Below are 18,396 nucleotides of genomic sequence, written 5' to 3' on the forward strand. Positions count from 1 at the left end.
ATGGAGATTTACAAGGACAATTATCTAAGGTAATACAAGGAACTAATGAACCTTACGCTGAATTTGTAGATAGGCTTATTCAAATGGCTTCCAGAATTTTGGGGGATACAGAACAAGCAATGCCATTTATAAAACAACTGGCTTATGACCAAGCAAATCGTTACTGCAGAGAGGTCATTAGACCATGGAGACATGAAGATTTAAACACATATATTAAATTATGTAGAGACATTAATGAACAAGGGCAAGTCTTGGCAGCAGTACAATAGGCTTTAGATGCCAGGCCAAAAACATGCTATAATTGTGAACAAACAGGACATTTTAAAAGGAATTGCCCCATAGGAGGAGGGTTTAACAAAACTATGTATCAAAGGAGTAGAATACTTGATATTTGCCCACGATGCTGTAGAGGGAGACATTGGGCTAATGAATGCCATTCTCAAACCACCACAGAGGGTACTCCATTATCAAAAAATGGACAAGGACCAGGTGTTTACCCATGATATCATGGAGAAAGGCATTGGGCTCCATTGCCAAAAAACGGACAGGGGGGCCCAATGCTCCGGGGCCCATGACCACAAATATACGGGGTACTGGAGGAACCCAGAAACACCATGGAGGAACCCAGCAACAGCATCAGGGTAGTGCCCAGGACACATTATCCATCAGATCTCTCATCAGACGAACCAGAGGGAGCGCAGGGTTGGACATCTGTGCCTCCGCCAGAGCAGTACTAACTGTACTAACTCCAGAGATGGGAGTTCAAATCATTCCCACAGGAGTAAAAAGACCTCTTCCCCAAGAAACAGTAGGCTTATTGTTAGGACGCAGTTCTTCTACTCTAAAAGGACTTATGATAAGTCCCGGGGTAATTGATCCTGATTATGAAGGTGAAATAAAAATTATAGCTAGTTCTCCAAAGGGTATATCAGTAATTTCACCAGGAGATAGAATAGCACAGTTATTAATAATACCCAGCCTACATGATAAATTTTCCAGTAGTAGTTTAGAAAGAGGTTCCAGGGGATTAGGCTCCACAGGTGTAGATCGGGCTATGCTGTCTTTAAATTTAGATTCTCGCCCAAAACTAAATATTCAAGGACATAAATTTAATGGGCTACTGGATACAGGTGCAGACCTTAGCATCATATCTCGTCAAAAATGGCCAAAACATTGGCCATTACAACAAACCACTCCCTCTGGCATTTTGCCAGGCGCCATCCAGACTTGTTTACAGACTCTAACAGTCAGATTTTCATTGCTATGACCAAAATACCTGAGAAGACCAATTTAGAAAGGGAAAAGTTTGTTTTGAGATCATTAAGCAACTTCAGTCAATGGTCAGCCAACTTCATCCTCTAGGCCTAAGGTGAGGCTGAACATCATGGCAGAAGAACACAGCAGGAAAAGCTGCTCACCTTATGGTAGCCATGAAGCACAGATACAAAGGGATAGCGGGCCAAGGGCAGGTGACACTTTCAAGGGCATACTCCCAGGAATCCAACCCCTCCAGCCATGCCCCACCCTCTTAGAGTTGTAACCCCATCCAACCATTCAAAATAGGATGGACTGATTAGGTTATAGCACTCTGAATATTCCTGCATTAACACAGGAGCTTTTGGGGGACACCTCATATCTGAAGCATAACAATATCCATTATCTCATTTAGTTATTTTAGAAATAATCATAAATATAGAATATATGATAATACATATTTCATCATCTGAATGTATAACTATGAATAAATTTTTGATTATGTAACTTAACTATACATATAATTAATATGAATGCAGAGTTTTTCTTCTCTGGTCTTCTTCCTGGGAATATCTGAAAAACAAATACTGAGTTATATTAAGTTTAATTAATATTAAACAGCATTAAGTTGGCAAGTCCCCTATCTTCAGTGCTGCCAAATTTCTGAGCTCATAAGTATCTAAACTGAATTTCAATGACTGAATAAGGGGTAGTGTTGTCACTTGGCACTCTTATACTGAACACACCCTCAGTCTGTGGCTATGATTCCTCAGGATTGTCCGTGTGCCATTCAACACCAATAATATTTAGGAAATTAAGAAAAGTTATTCTAGGCAAGGTCTAATCCCACCACACAAATATTAACTCATAATGGAATTTTGTCCCTTTGTCCTTCAAATCATCCTATAAATTGTTCACAAATTATCAAACTTAATGTATAAACAAAATAGGGGAACTTTGTTATAGGTCAAGGGTTTGATTTTAAGTCCAAATGCTATGTTTTTTTTCTGTGATTACTTTATTTAGCTAACATAATCTCTAGTTCCACACATTTTCATAAATTACAGGATTTCATTCTTTTATCTGAATGACAGTATTTCATTATGTGTATATAAACCACATTTTCTTTATTGGTTCCTCTGTTGATGGCGACTTTGGAAGTTTTCACATTTTGGCAATTGTCAATAGTGTTGAAATGAACACGGGAGTACAGAAGTCTCTTCAATATATTGATTTCATTTCCATTAGCTACATACCCAATAGTGAGTTTTCCTAAACACATGGTAGTTCTATGACAATTTTTTGAGAAATATCCGTTTTTTTCCAAAATGACTGCAACTAACTTACATTACCAGAAAGCAGTTGTACAAGTTTTCCTTTTTTTTTTTCACATCCTAATTCATTCTTCCTTTTTGTTGTTGTTTATTTGATAACCACTGTTCTCACTGGAATGAGTTGATATCTCATTGTCATTTCTGATTGGATTTTGCTGATGATTAGTGATGTTGACAACTTTTTCATATCCTTGTTTTCTGTCTGTATGACTCTTTATAATGTTTTGAGCAACTAATAAAAAATTTTAGAAAAAAAATAAGTGACCTTAAAAAATAAAGAGAAGGTGGGGCTGAAACCAGGTTAGAAAAAGATAAATGAAACAGAACTTTGATGAGGGGGACTAAAGAAACACTAATCAGATCCAGAATAAATATTGTAGAACACATTTTCATTTGTGTAGAGAAAAGGAAACAACCCAGAGAGTAAAGAGACAACCTATGGAATGGGAGAAAATATTCACAATCTATACAGATGGCAATGGGTTAATAACCAGAATGGATTAGAAACTCCAAAAACTCTATAGTTAAAAACAATAACTTGATTTAAAAAATGGGAACTGTATCTGAGCACTTCTCAAAGAGTCACACGGGTAGAAAACAAGTATATGAAAAAGGTCCCAAATGCTATATTTGAACTGAGGGTTTAAAGGATAGTTGAGCTATGTCTACACATGCAGCCTGAACTAAGACTGTCTCACCAATCTCATTAGGAATCCTGGTCACATGCAAACCCCCGTTGGTGATGAACTCAGCTTCCTAAAAATAAGCTTCATGACATATTCTACCTGAAAATGGCCTTAGAGGTCATCTAATGCTATATTTCTCAAATTAGTAGGGAAAGAGGAGATGGCAGTAATGAGAATTATCAGGGCAGTGAGGAAAATAATGTACTCTTGGGCACAGACGATTTGACAAGGTGCTCACAGTGATTCTCACAAGTTGCAAATCAACAATCCCGCCATGCTTTACTGCTCTGGCCACCTTCTGGGCCACTTTTAAAAATCCTTCCTGACCAGGTCACATCACAGACCAGATTAGAATCTCTGGGTTGGTTCCAGAACAAGTACTTTATTGACTGGGAAAAGCTACCCAAGTGGGACATTGGAGTCAGGATAAGTCCCAGCTCCCTCTAGAGTGGCCACCAAGATGGCGGTTCTCCACCCTCTCTGGGCATCTCTCCCTCTAAGAACTGATGTGCTATCCAGGGAAAATATTAAAAATGTTACTTTAATTGTGGCAAAATAGAACTTACCACCCTCATCATTTTTAAGTACACAATTCAGTGTATTCACATTGTTTTATAACAGGTTTCTGGAACTTATGCATTTTCTAAAACTGAAACTCTAGAACCATTGAATTCCAGCTGCCATTTCTCCCTCCATGCCCCGCCCCCAGAAACCACCATTCTGGTTTCTGTTTCTTTGAGTTTGACCGCCTCATCTAAAGGGAATCACACAGTATTTGGATTATTTTACTTAAGTTTTATCCGTGTTGCAGCATGAGAAGATATTTCCTTCTTTTTGTTGAGTTAAATAATAGTACACTGTATGTAAATACCCCATTTCTTTATCCATTCATCTGGCAATGGACATTCAAGTTGCTTCCACATCTTGGCTATTGTGAATAATACACAAAATATCTTTTCAAGATCCTGTTTTGAATTATTTTGTACATTCACCCAAAGTGGGATTGCTGGATGGTTTGACAATTCAATTTTTAATATTTTTGAGGAAATTCCGTGCTGTTTGCCATAACAGTACACCATCTTACATTCACACCAACAACACGCAAGTGTTCCAAAAGGCAGAGAAGGCTTCGAAAATTTCTATGTCATTCTTGCACAGGGACCATGCTAATCTTCCCTGTGAAGTTCCAATGTTAGTAGATGTGCTGCCAAAATGAACACTAATTAAATAAATCTTGATACAATTTTCAGAACATCTTATTAACACATCCCAGGGGGCTGGCAGACTGAGTCTTCCAGATTTATTTTTTAGAGCACATTTGAATAATTCATTGTAAGAGGAATCAGATCAATGGTTTAAAAAAAATGTACTAATAGGCAGACCTCTATGGGTGGCAGCCCTGAAAAGGTAGACACAAAACAGAGAATCAGCCTCATTTGGGAACTTACAAATGCCCAGGCTCCATCCCAGATCTACTGAACCAGAAATCCTGTGGGTAGGTCTCAACAACCTCTGTTTAAAAGCCTTCCAGAGAAGCTGATATATACTCAAGTATGAAACCTATGTCATGATTTTGTGGCACTTAGGAAGACTCTTCTAATACTTTTACCATATATGCCTGAAATATCAACAAACATTTTTTTTCTTTTTGTTTATATTTTGCTTCTTATTTGTTGGTTGGTTGGTATTTTACATAGCATAGTTGCCTTGTACTAAGAAAAAAAAGCCAGCTTTGTCAACAGCTGACCCTATGAATTGTAGCTATATTAACTTCTCATTGACTAATGTGTGCTGTAAAGTAAGAACAGTACATCAGGATGGCAAATATGTGCCTTACATACCACCTCCACTTCTCCAGAGCCCAAGACAGGCATAGTGCATGACCAGGGTACTCCACGCCACCCAGTCCAGGAAGCCTCAAAATCCCTCTCAACACAGCCCTAACAAAAGCCCTAATAAGAGCCCGAGATAAACCCTCACTGCACACCTCTCCAGGAAATCTATATCAACTCATCTACCTTGACCTGCCGCAGGCCGGCTGCAGCAAAATAACCTGGGGGAGGGGTGACGAATAACTGTGTACGTTGATACAGCAGGAGTAGGAGCCGTTTATTGTAGGACAACAAAGGTATTTATACATTTTGCACAGCTTATCTTAATTAGCATAAACAGGATACATCAGTCAACCAATAAGGAATCTCCACACTTAATGGCTCTCTTTTGTTACTTCTCAAATCACTCCCTCTGGCATTTTGCCAGGCACCATCCAGACTTGTTTATGAACTCTAACATTCCCCTGGCAAAATACCAGGTGTTATTTTGACTTGTTTACAGACCTTAACATTGACCCTTTTCAAGTTGTGTGGAATCTAATGACTATCAATTTTTTTGGATTCTCTAACACTGCAATTATTCTGTGAGCACAGTTTCATCATCTACAAAATACTAATACTAATTATGTCATGGGATTTTTAGGAAACTTAAATGAAATAATTTAATTAGAAGAGCTAGGCACAGTGGAACACTCCTATAATCCCAGTGATTTAGAAGTCTGAGACAGGAGGATCACAAGTTCAAGGCCAGCCTCAGCAAAATTAGTGAGGCCTTAAGCCACGTTAGCAAGACCCTGTCTCAAAACAAAAAAATAAAAAGAGCCAGAGATTTAGCTCAGTGGTAAAACTCCTCTGGGTTTGATCCTCAGCACCAAATAATAAATAAATAAAATCTACATATTTGTTCAACAGTAACTGAAGCATGAAAAGTGACATTTTTTCCAATTATTTTATCTGCCCTCACAATAGCAAAATCCAAATAACCATCTTCCTCATGCAAAACTACACTCCAGATGTATGACCTTTTTTAGTGCTGACCTAATAAGATGTTTTTTAATGAGTCCACTTCCCTCCTGGATCAGCCATAAAGAAGTTAAGATTTATTGTGTTTAGAAAAGCTTGTTAGCCCATTTGCTATTATATTTCATTCATTCTGTCCAAGAACACATTAAGATATGTGTATTGGTATTGTTTTTTTTTCATTTACAGATGAAAAAAACTGGTGTAGAAAGAAGTTAAGGAAAGTAAGCAGTCATAAGCTTGTAAGCATTACCAGCTTCCTAATTTGCAGGGCTCAGTGGAAAATGAAAATCCGGAGCTTCTTGTTCAATAGATTACTAGGAATCTCAAGACAGAAACAGCACAGCATTTAACAGGCCCGTTCTGGGGATAGCGCTGGACACTTACGCAAGGTGTAAGACCACACAGCCAGTCCAGCTTGTGTCAGAACTGAGCCCGACAGCTGGGCCATTCTTCTGTTTCAACTCATGGGAGTATCAATGACTTCACAAGGACACCTTGGATCTCTGGCTCTCAGGGAGCCACAGGCAATAAGAGTGAAAACCCAAAGACAGCTCAGTTGGCTTTGTGGGTTTGATGAGGGCTGATCCTGTTCCCAAAGCTGGAGTGACAGCCATGTGGGTTTGAGTCAGAAGACCCAGGTTCAAAGCCTGGCTTGGGACGATGTCCCTGCATGGCCTCTGGCCAGTCATTCAGCACTTCTGACTCTCGGTCTCCTCCCCCAAAAGAATGAAGAGGCTACCTCTCTTAATTCACAGATCCAGTCCTTAAATCAATAGGTCGTAAATGCATACAGTAGCAACGGAGTTTCTGAGAATACTGTCTGTGAGGTTAGTTACAGCTGCAAGGCCCTTCCCCAGCTACCTCCTCCTGGGTGTTTATATTCACTGATTTAAACTGGGGCTGAGAGGTCCCCAGAGCAGGAGGAGAGTCTAAACAGTGACTCCCACATCGAATGACAGGTGGCTGAACTACAGGGAGATCGACTGCAGACTGCAGCGACCCTGGGGAGGATTGACTGAATACTCCACCGATCCTGATTCATCAGCCCTTGGGAACATATCCTTTTAAATATTAACAAGGAATGACTCTGAGACCTTACACCCTCTACTGCAAAAATGGTTTCTTCGCTTTCTTTTTTCCCTCAGTTTCACAGGTACCGCTGTCCATCCTGTGCACCCAGACTCTGCATTCTCCTTGGTGACGGCGGATGGGCAGGTACTGACCGAGGAACCTAATTTGCCATCTCGTTAAGCAGTGATTTAAGTTAGGTCTTTAAAACTTTGCCAGTTTATGACAAGGGTTAAGAAATATATCATTTACCAAATGGAAAGTTGCAGAGGTGATGAAAGGCACAAGATCCTATTGCTCAGTAGGGGGTCTCGCCAAGAAATCCAAACACTAAAAAAAAAAAAAAATCCACTTCTTCAGATTGATTACTGCCTGGTCTTATCTGCGGTCAGACAGACCCAATGTGGTCTTTCAACCTTGCCCCTAGCAATGTCTCCATGATCTAACCATTCATCTTTTCTGGATTTCAAAATTCTCGTTGAAGAAAGTAAGACATAATATCTATCTTCCAGGATCAATGTGAAGATTAAATGAAATAAATGATACAAGTGCAGGAATATATCAGAGTCTATACCACAGTTTCACAATACATATGTGCTACTGAAGAGTGATTGCATAAATAGGCAATCAGCTGTGGGCGCATCAATGAACATTTCTTCTTACACATTCTCACTCCAGAACCATCCAAGACATAAACAGGAGGAATAAACACTATATTTATTCTTACCCAGGAATTTATAGTTTACCAAATAGCACATCATTTATCTCATGCCATCATCATAAAAGTCCTTGAGATAGTCCAGAGAGGGGTTTTTACTAGTATTTGATAGAAAAGTAAAATAAGGCTAAGGGCAGTAATTTTAATAATCCATATAGTAAAAATTAAGAAGTAAATAGTGAGAGAGGGTGGAGGGAAAAATGAGGAAGGAAGTAAAGAAATAGAAAGGAAGAAAGCAAGGAAAGAAACCAGTGTGAGACTTCTTACTCCAAACTCTTTCCCTTTTAGAAATCACCAGCCATTTATCTTTGCACACTGAAAGAACCCATCTGCAGTCATGGGACTAGGTGTTAGCACAATCAAAATAGACATTTCTTTCCTGTCTAAACCTGATTAATGGCTTAATCTGTCTACAGTATTATTTCTGGAAAATGCAAAAGAGGCTTTTTCATAGAAGGCTGTCAGGAAGAGTCCGGCCTCAGATGAGGCAATCTTTTAATCATCTTCAGTCATACTATCTCCAAGTTGGCTTCTGGTGGAGGGACGATCAGGACACACAGTCATTTCAAAAGTGTCATTCTCAGAGTCTGACCTGACACTCAGAATCAAGAATGACTTCAGATGAAGCCAAGGACAGGTTTGTGATGAAGGGAGCTTTTAGTTTAGACTCCAAAGAAGTAGACCGACTCAGGAATTCCACAGGCATTTGGCAACCTGAATAGACAGAGGTCCTGAAATCAAGCAGAAACAATGAAGGAGTGGAGGGATGTAGGAGACTTCACTGAGAGTTAATAAATCAAGATCCAAAAGAAAACTCCAAATAGAATATGCCTTTTAATCACCCCAGACAATAGAGAAGGAGGTATTTTCATCCTCATTGAACACACCAAAAAATTGTAGCTCATAGAATTTAGGCAACTTGTCCAGCATCCGTGGAAGAGCTTCCGTTTAAATTCTGACTTGTCTGAACCTAAGGCTTGTGTTTTATCACCAGAGCAAGAGTTCTTAACTAGCAGATCAGTACAGGGCTGACAGGAAAGGAAAAATACAGAAATGGCTGTCCTGTTCTAACACCAATATTCTGATTCAGTACATCTGGAATGGGTCCCATTATTCTATATTTTTAACATGTTATCTGGGCTATTAAAGGGGACAGCTAGATATGAAAAATTATAACTTGCCTACTCCACAGACAAAGAATATTTCTTGTAGCAGAGATTCTTGGCACTTGGCTGGTGTAATAGCTATAGATTGCTCCTTGACACTCAAGGTCTGAGAAACAGCCTATTTCTTTATATTTGCCAATCAATTATGTCCTCTTCAATCTTACACCTAACGACATTAATAGGTGACTTTGGGTGAACTCGGAACATGAAGAAGCTCTGAGACTTACTCAAAAAATTTTAAAAGCTCCTTTCTTCAGGCCACTGTCAGTCATCACCATTACTCAATCTGCCAAACAGCCTAAGTTTTCCCTATTTGCACAAGCCTCAGAGTCCCAGATCCTTCACAGAGACACTCCTTGGCACTCAGGCTGAGATCTTAAAACCCTATCCTTTTAAGACCCTAACTTTCCCTGTGTGCTATTGGTAGGTAGTTCTCACTAACCCAAGGTAAATGAAAGTCCAACCATCCTCATCAAACACAGGGAATCTTCCCTAACCCCTCCTAACCCATCAAGCAAAGGAGCTCTTTATCTCAACTCCAGGACACTGTCACCTGTCCTTCCTCCACATTTTTCCTTTCAAAAAGAAGTCTAATGTTAGGATGCGCATGGCACCTTAGACCCAAGAAACATCCGATTCCATTGGTCTTTTAGGAGAATAAGTTCAGTCTAAGAGTGTGTGATTGATCTTTCATCCCCAGGGATGAACGGCTTCTCCAAAGCAAGGGAAAACAAAACTCAAGGTTGAGTCTTCATATTCTGCTGCATTAAATTCCCATCAACCTGCCCCATCACGGAGTTGACAAACTGTGATGCAAAATGAGATTCCATTCAAATGGCTGTGAGTGTGTGTTGGGCCACGTGAGGTGCCCACACTCCATGAGCAAAATTTGAAAAACAAAATGTGCTTCCTTCCTCACAGATCTCATAATCCTATTGTGAAGTAGAACATCTGTAAAAGGCCTTTGGATTTGTACTCCTCAGGATTCCTATTTCTTTTTTCTTTCTCTCTCTCATTCATTACCTCACAGGTTTTTTAAGCCTAGGCTTTCTTCACTGGCCAAAATAAATATAAATAAAACCTGGATGTTTTCTTAAAATGACAAAAAAAAAGGTATGTCAAGATACTTTGAAAACTATAAAATGTTACTCCAATGTATCAGGAGCTCTACAAAGTAAAAACCACACAAAGGTATCACTATATTAGGCAATAACGTCTCCTCGGGCTTCATCTTATCTCCTCTACCCTAATTTCTTCTTTGTCACATTATCCTCATCCACTTAAGCTTATCTTTAATTTTGCTTTATCTCACTGCATTCAAGGAAAATGTCTTAAATCTTATCTGTAAAAAAAAAACTGAGATATTAAGCAAACAAACAGAGGCATTATTTATAGAAAATCTATAAAGCAGTGCAAATTCCACTGCAGCATAGAGAAATAAACCTTCAAAGGCATCCAGAGAAGGAAAGATTGAGGAGGAGCAGATTAGGGAAGCCTGGACAGAAGAGATAGGCCAAGCTCAAGCAGATGTGTAGGGAGGGACAGGATTTGAACACAATGGCATCTGTGATAGACAACAGGGTTCATTGTTGAGATCAGAGTTCGTGTTGGTGAGCAACAAAAGAAAAGCAAAGATGGCTAATAGAATCCCCAAAGAGGAGTGTGTGTGTGTGTGTGTGTGTGTGTGTGTGTGTATCAACCAACTGTGATTTCTTCCAAGCAGGCAATCAGATTCAAAATTCAAAAATCAATGTAATCCATTCTATCTGCATGGAAAAGAGAAACAATCATGTGATTACAGCAGTGGATGATGAAATATCCATTTATGACAAAAACTTCTCAGCAAACTATAAAATGGAAGGATACTTCCTTAGTTGATAACGTCTATCAAACCAAACCAAACTATAGCTTACATCATAATTAATGGTAAGAAACCAGATTATTTCTCCATAAGATAAGGAAAAGATAGCCTTCTCTCATCACCTCTACTATCATACTAGATGATATAAAGTAAAAGGAGAAGAAGAGATGAATAATATTCAGAGAGTGTTATGGTTTAGATATGAGGTGTCTCCCAAAAGCTCATGGGTGAGACAATGCAAGAATGTTCAGAGGTGAAATGATTAGTTTATGAGAATTGTAACTCAATCAGTGGATTAATCCACGTGAATGTATTAACTGGGTGGTAACCTTAGGTAGATAGGATAAGACTGGATATGATTATTAACTGGGTGGTAATTTTAGCTAGATAGGATGAGTAGGTCACTGGAGGCATGCCTTTGGGATTTATATCTGATTTTGGTGAGTGGAGCTCTCTGTCTCCTGGTGGCCGTACCTTGGCTTGCTTTCCCCACTGCCCTTCTGCTATGATGTCCTGCCCCACCACATAGTCACAGCTATGGAATTGGCCAGCCATGAACTGAATCTCTGAAACCGTGAGTCAAAATAAACATTTCCTCCTCTAAATTCCTCTAGTCAGGTCTTTTAGCTATGCAAAGCTGACTAAAACAGGAAAAAGTGAATAAAACTATCTTTATTCAGAGATGACATTTTTGTCTATGTAGAAAATATGAACTCAAATTTATAGGTTATTATAGCAAGGTCACAGCATACTAGGTAGATATACAAAATTCAGCAATGATCCATCAGCAATAAATAATTATAAAAGGAAAAAATTCCTAAAATATCATTTACAACATAACACACAAAATATAAACACTGAATTATAAATTTAGGACTACAAGAAGCTGTACATAAGCACTATACTCTATGTGGTAAGGTTTTTCCAAGACAAATATATTAATTATTCTAATACCCCTATTGTATACATTGGAGTTGAACAATTAAGGAAATGGATGGCCAACTGTGGGAGCCATATTCTTACTATTGGAATGAGAGATTACACAAAAAGCCAGGGTAAAGTCCAGAACAATCCAAGTGGCGCTCGGTGAGAACTGGAGTCACCAGTATGAACTCATGTTTAGCTAAAAATAGATTCAGGTGTCTACATGCAGAAGCATTTAGAGATGGTTATGTACACTGGTTAGTGAACAAATATCTTTTCAGGTCTGTCAGCGGAGATAGAAGTGACTACCCCATGACAATGCCATTGTAGCAATGATGTCAATGCAACACAGATGCCAAATGAATACATTTCCAGTGGCCAAAGTTGGTATAATTTAAGCAACAGAGTCTACTAGTATTAAATTATAACACAAATATAAAATCAATATTCATGAGTAGTTAATAATCAACAAATAAATGAAAATCTACAGCACAGAGAAATTCCAGATAATTTATGGAAACAGTTTACCTTCAAGGAGGTGGATTGTACTTCTTGACTGCGTAAGTGTGGGAAGCACAGAGTGACTTTCTAACAAAAGGTACATTTATAGAAAACAGGACAAAAGAATAATTTCACAAAGGATAAACTTGATAAGCAATACCTCAGCCACAGAATCAAGGTCAACATAAAGAGTAGTAAATGATGTTTATAGAACAAACAATAAATGGGATTTGAAGAGAGTGGCACTTTTCCTCTGTGGTCTTTCCCCCACAGACCCATAACCCCACTGATCTAATCATAAGAAAAGCACCAGACAAATCCCAGTTGAAAGTCAGGCTGCAAAACACCTGACCAGTGCTTATAAAACTGTCCAGGTTGTTGAAGACAAGGAAAGTCCGACAGATTGTCACAACCCAGAGGAGTTCAAGAAGATGTGACAGCTAAGTGTCATGTAGAATTCTGAATGGGGTCTGTAGCAAAGAACATAGAGTGAATATGAAGGAAATACAAATAAATATGAACTCTAGTTAATGAAAGTTCCTCAGGGTTGGTTTGTCAATTGTAGCACGTGCACCATGCTAACGTAAAATGCAACTAATTAGACAAACTGGGTAAGGAGTATGGGAGAAACTTCCATCTTGTCTCCACAATTTTGTTAGAACATTAAAAATTAACAAGTAAATGAATGGCAGAAAAGGTAAACCAGAGGGCCATCCAAGGTCAAAGAAAATTGGGAGTGCCTAGCCCAAGGTCATCCAGCTAGTCATGACTGAGTTAGAAACTAGATCCAGACCCAAGTGAGTCTGGGCCCTGAGGGACAAGGCAAAGATTCAGAACAGGAGGAGATAATGAAACACTATCCTCAGAATATCTTCTTCTAAATTCAAACATGAATTCAGCTTGCCCACTCTGTGATCCTCGGAGAATGTGAGCAAAGCTCAGATAATGACAATGTGCTAGCTGATCATGGTGCCAACAGGAAGGGAAGCATCAGGGAAGCGTCTGGAATGAGTTCCCTCTTCAGTTTATATAGGCTTCCTTGCGTTGGCTGGAGACATTAAACATTCCACCCCCGGCCCTCTAGGAAACAGATTGTGGAGATGGAATCTCTGTCCTTTGCGATCATGTCAGCATTTTGTGATTTATAAAGAGGACTGACTTTGCCAGGAGCCACTTTGCCACTGCATCTGACATTGTGCCTAAGGACAGCTCTCACTCGCTGGGTCTCTCAGGAGCCATGCTCAGGGCTGTGCTATTTCATTCAGCCTCACCTGAGCGCTGTGAAGTCAAGATCATCACACCTATTTTCAAGATTAAGCAATATGTACTTCTAAGAGTCGGACGGCCTGCAAAGTCATGCAGAGCAAGGATGGGAACCTTTGTGTGTTTATTCGGGAAACCACACTGCTTCTGTGACCTTGGAAAAATTATTATATTTATTTTCAAACACCCTATGATGTTTTCATGAGCTGGGCCCCATTCCAAGTACTTTATAAATAATCACCGATTCAATATTCGTAACCACTTGTGAGGTAGGTATTGCTAATGACTCCATTTTAGAAATTTTAGCAACTGCCTTCATCTTTCCGAGTCTGAGCCCTTTCTGAAATTTTTTTCCGAGAGTCCCCTGCAGCACTAACAGTCACTGATTCACTGATAAGCAATATGCCTTCAAAGTCAAGTTCCCCAGCTCTGGAACAGGTCCATTTTGAAGACTGGGCAAAATCCTTTGAATGGCACCCACAAAGCTCATTACAAAACTATGGAGCAAAAACTTATCAAACTTAATTTTTCTTGGAAAATGGCACGGCAGACATAGATGGATCAGCTGGCGTCTGTGCAAGTTGCTTTTTTAAACACATATTCATTTGAAAAACGTCCTGGAAACACAGTGAAGCGGAAGGATTCAAAAGGCTTCCATCAGAGGGATTTGTCTTTCATCCTCTCCTCCATTAACACAAAAAGAGGCAAGAGAGAGAGAAATGCAAGGAAAGAAGGGAGTGAGAAAGAGAAGGAAGAAAGAAGGAGAGAAAGGGAGAGAAACAGGGAAAGAAGAGAGAAAGAAATGAATACTGAAAGAAATCCGCTGAATATCAACAAGGGTGGCACTGCACACTTGGTCTTAGTGCGACCTGGGTTCAGATCTTTTCTTTGGTCCTTTAGAAACCTTGTGACCACCATTAATTCAGTTCATCTGAAAAACCCAAACAATGTCTCTTTTATGGGATTTTTGTGTGATGGCTCTTGAATGTGTGTGATGATAGGGCACCGAGCCACCACCCCAGGTCCCACACAGGAATCCCTCCTTGGCTCTCCAGGCATCCTCCTGGTGTCGCCAACAGCGGGCAGCAGGATCAGGGAAGCGGCGGGGCCTCCTCTAATGTAAAGTGAACCTTGAGAACATCCTGAAAATGCCATTGGAAAGCCATACCTTCAACCATCACAGCAAAAATAAGACTCCAGTGCCATCAAGACTCGAGGGAACCGAACAACCTCTAAAATTATGGAGAAACGTGTTTGCCTGCACTGAAGGTGATATTGGCAACTCCTCTCAGCCCCAGCCTGACCAGCGCAAATTCCCTAAACCAATGAACAGAGCCATCAGAGGCTAAGAATGAATGCCACGTCCCAGATATTCTAAGCATTAACAGTACATAAAAATGACAAGTATGTCTTGAGCTTCCCCAGCAACATTATTCAGAGTCACGGACACTCAACCTCAGTCTATAAATTGTGATCCTCATTCCATTTGATGGAATAGAGGGAGACTGTCTCTAAGTGTGTGTGTCTAGACTTTGTCATTCAACCATCAACCTATTTATTCAAGGAAACCTTTTCTTTCTCTAAGGCCTTCAGTGAGCATTTCTTTCATGCTCACCATATCAGAGAACTTTGCTACTAAAGATGGAGTTCAAATTCCAGCTCTTTTACTTAATAACCTTAGGCACTCCTGGGCCTCAGTTGTCGAATTTAAAAAGTTAAGAATAGCCTTTTCATAGACAGCAACTGAAGAGGCCGAGGCAGGAGGATCACAAGTTCAAGACCAGTCACCAACATAGCAACTGGCCCTAGTTATGTCAAATCAAATCCCCACACAGAGCAAGCATGCTAGCTCAGATCTTACCAGTCACCCTGTCCCAAATAAATGAATAAATAAATAGGACTGGGGATACAGCTCATCAACCCTGAGTTTAAGCTCTAGTACTAAAAAAATAAAAGATATTCAGACATTCTCTTCATCGGGAGCTAAATAACAAAATCAAAACATTATAATATAATCAAATATCATAATCAAATAATATAATCAAATATTATAATCAAATAATATAATCAAAATTTAAAAAGCAAAATCAAAAATAATATAATCAAAATAAAAAACTAATCAAAATGACCATCAAAGCATCTCTGCCTAAATTAGTTATTCAAATGTGACAATTATTGATTTATTATTCCATATTATTATTTATTGTCATCTGATTCTTGTGCCTTATTTATGCTCTTAACAACTCCATTCTGAACTCATAGTGCCCTATGCTTAAAATCCTGACATTCTAATTTCTAATCTAGATGACTTCTGATCAGGTCTCACCAATCTGTACTTGGAAACTCATGCAAGAGAAAATGTCCTGTTGTGGATTAAAACAAGATTGAAAGATAGAAATAATCCCGTTGTGCTGGCCCAGGCCTGTAATCCCAGTTTGGTGAATTTAAGACTAACCTGAGAAACTCAGAGAGATCCTGTTTCACAATAAAAAATAAAAAGGTCTGGGATGTAGCTCAGTGGTAGAGTGCCCTTCAATTTAGTCCCTAGCACCATGGGGGGAAAAAGATGGAAATAGATATGTTCCCGCTCACCTTGAAAAGGCAGTTGTGGCTAATCTACTGGTTACTGATCCCACAGTGAAGGAGACTGATTTGTAGATTACTAAATTATCCAGGCTGATAAGGAAGAAGGAAACCCACAAAGGGCTAAGAAAACCAAGACGTTAAACAGCACATAGAGGTGACGCTCGACACAGAAACAAGCACACCAGGCCACTCAGGTTGTCTAGAATAACCTACGTGAGATAAGCATTCTGGATTTGGAAGAGTTTGTGATTCTGCTCATGCATTCTAATGGAATCCTTGAGATAATTAAAATGTCTCAAAAACGAGTGAGTGAGGTGTCAAAGCAGATAACTCAATAGAGATGTCAGCTCTCTGTATAACATCTGTCAAAACAGTGATGAGGATTTAAGACTAGAATGATTTTCTCTTTCCTTGGCCAATAGGTGGGATGACAGGGACTTCTTCCTAGTGTGTGCTCAATCAAGTGTAGGCTTTGCAAAGACAGAGGGGGCAGGAGCAGAGGCAAGATAAGCTCCTGCAGAAACTCTTTCCCAGTAAATTCTACCTTGAACTGTTGACAAGACCTAGTTTTACCTCCCATTCCTACACCAGAAATAACTTTCAAAAACATGTAAAAGTAATTCATTTTTCTTCTCTTGATTAAAACTCCTCAGAAAGGTCACATTTTGTGGGATGTATACCCTTTAGATACCTGAACTCTCCGTATCTTTCAATCATGAGATGTACAGATGTCTTTGAAGCCTACAGATAAAATTAATTGATGCCCATCCCCACCCTCTGTCCGTATCTGTCTTAGTCCATTTTCTGCTATTGTAACAAAATACCTGAGACTGGAAAATGCACAAAGAACAGAGACTGGGAAGTGGAAGAGCACGGAGCAGGCCTCTGCTTGACATCTGGTAAAGGCCGTCTTACTGTGTCATAGCATGGTGAAGGATACTGCATGGAGAGATGGTTCTGGAACAAACTCTTTCTGGGAATGTAAACTGGCTCTGAGGTGCTGAGACATGGAAGAAGGAGTCAGACAGATTCAGGATTTCCCAGAATGCAACTTATTGGAGGGACTTACCAATAGAAGCACAATTCTGAGTGGCAGCAAGGCTAGGCAGATCCCAATTTGGGTCAGAAGGAGGGGGAAGTGGTTAGGTCAAAAGTGACCTCATCCAAGCCTGAATATACCTGGTTTATGTAGAGCTAATACCAAGGGCATTTCCGCCATAGTGAGTTCCAGGGTCCAGATTGTAAAGCTCCACACGCCACTCTACTGGTTTTATCTGTTTATAGCTTGCTGGAAAGCTGAGCAGGAAAACTGACCAGAATTTCTCAGGCAGTCATGGCAGTTTCAACTCAAACTGGCCCTGGTTATGTCAAATCAAATCCCCACACAGAGCAAGCATGCATCTGAGCTCAGATCTTCCTCTAAGAGTTGGCAAGAGTAAAGTCATGAATGCCATCCATCATGGGGCCCCACCCAAAACTTCACCTTATTCTCATTACCTTCCAAAAGGCTTGCCTCCAAATAACTCTAACATTCATCTTTGGGGATTAATTTTCCAACATGTAAACTTTGGAAACACATATTCAAACAACAGCAATATCTGTCCCTAGCATTCCTTTAAGATATTTTCTGAAACCTTTATGTCCCAGTAAACTTTTTTAAGTTAAACCATACATGATGGTATAGTAGGTAAGAGCGTGGAACTGGAACCAAAATGCATGAATATGAATCTCAGACTGGAGGTTCTGAACTGCAGAGCTTTTGTCCCGTTACTTAACTTTCTGTGTTTCATATTCCTCATCAGTAAATCAGATATGATAATAGTACTTAACTCCTAGGCTGATTATTGGCATTTAACCAGGTAACATGTAAACACCCTAACAAAATAAATGTTACCATTTTAAGTTTAATAAACACAATCCTGGCCAGACACAGTGGTGCACAACTGTAATTCCAGCAGTTCAGGAGGCTGAGACAGGAGGATCGTGAGTTCAAATCCAGCCTCAGCAAAAGCAAGGCCCTAAGCAATTCAGTGAGACCCTGTCTCTAAACAAAATACAAAATAGGGCTGGGGATGTGGCTCAGTGGTCAAGTGCCCCTGAGTTCAATCCCCAATTCCACTCCCCAAAAATAAATAAATAAATAAATAAACAGTCCTCAGAGTCATCTTGCTGTGATGGAG

The 18,396-nt window shown here is 39.6% G+C and overlaps 1 non-coding gene across 1 annotated transcript; it reads right to left on the minus strand.

The window, feature by feature from the left end:
• Positions 1 to 4,387: 4,387 nt before the first annotated feature.
• Positions 4,388 to 4,494, minus strand: LOC120883781 (U6 spliceosomal RNA). The gene has a single exon (XR_005725980.1). It is a non-coding gene; the product is annotated as a U6 spliceosomal RNA (small nuclear RNA).
• Positions 4,495 to 18,396: the final 13,902 nt, after the last annotated feature.

The sequence above is a fragment of the Ictidomys tridecemlineatus genome, chromosome 7 (assembly GCF_052094955.1).
Source record: "Ictidomys tridecemlineatus isolate mIctTri1 chromosome 7, mIctTri1.hap1, whole genome shotgun sequence".
In the NCBI taxonomy this organism is placed as follows: Eukaryota; Metazoa; Chordata; class Mammalia; order Rodentia; family Sciuridae; genus Ictidomys; species Ictidomys tridecemlineatus.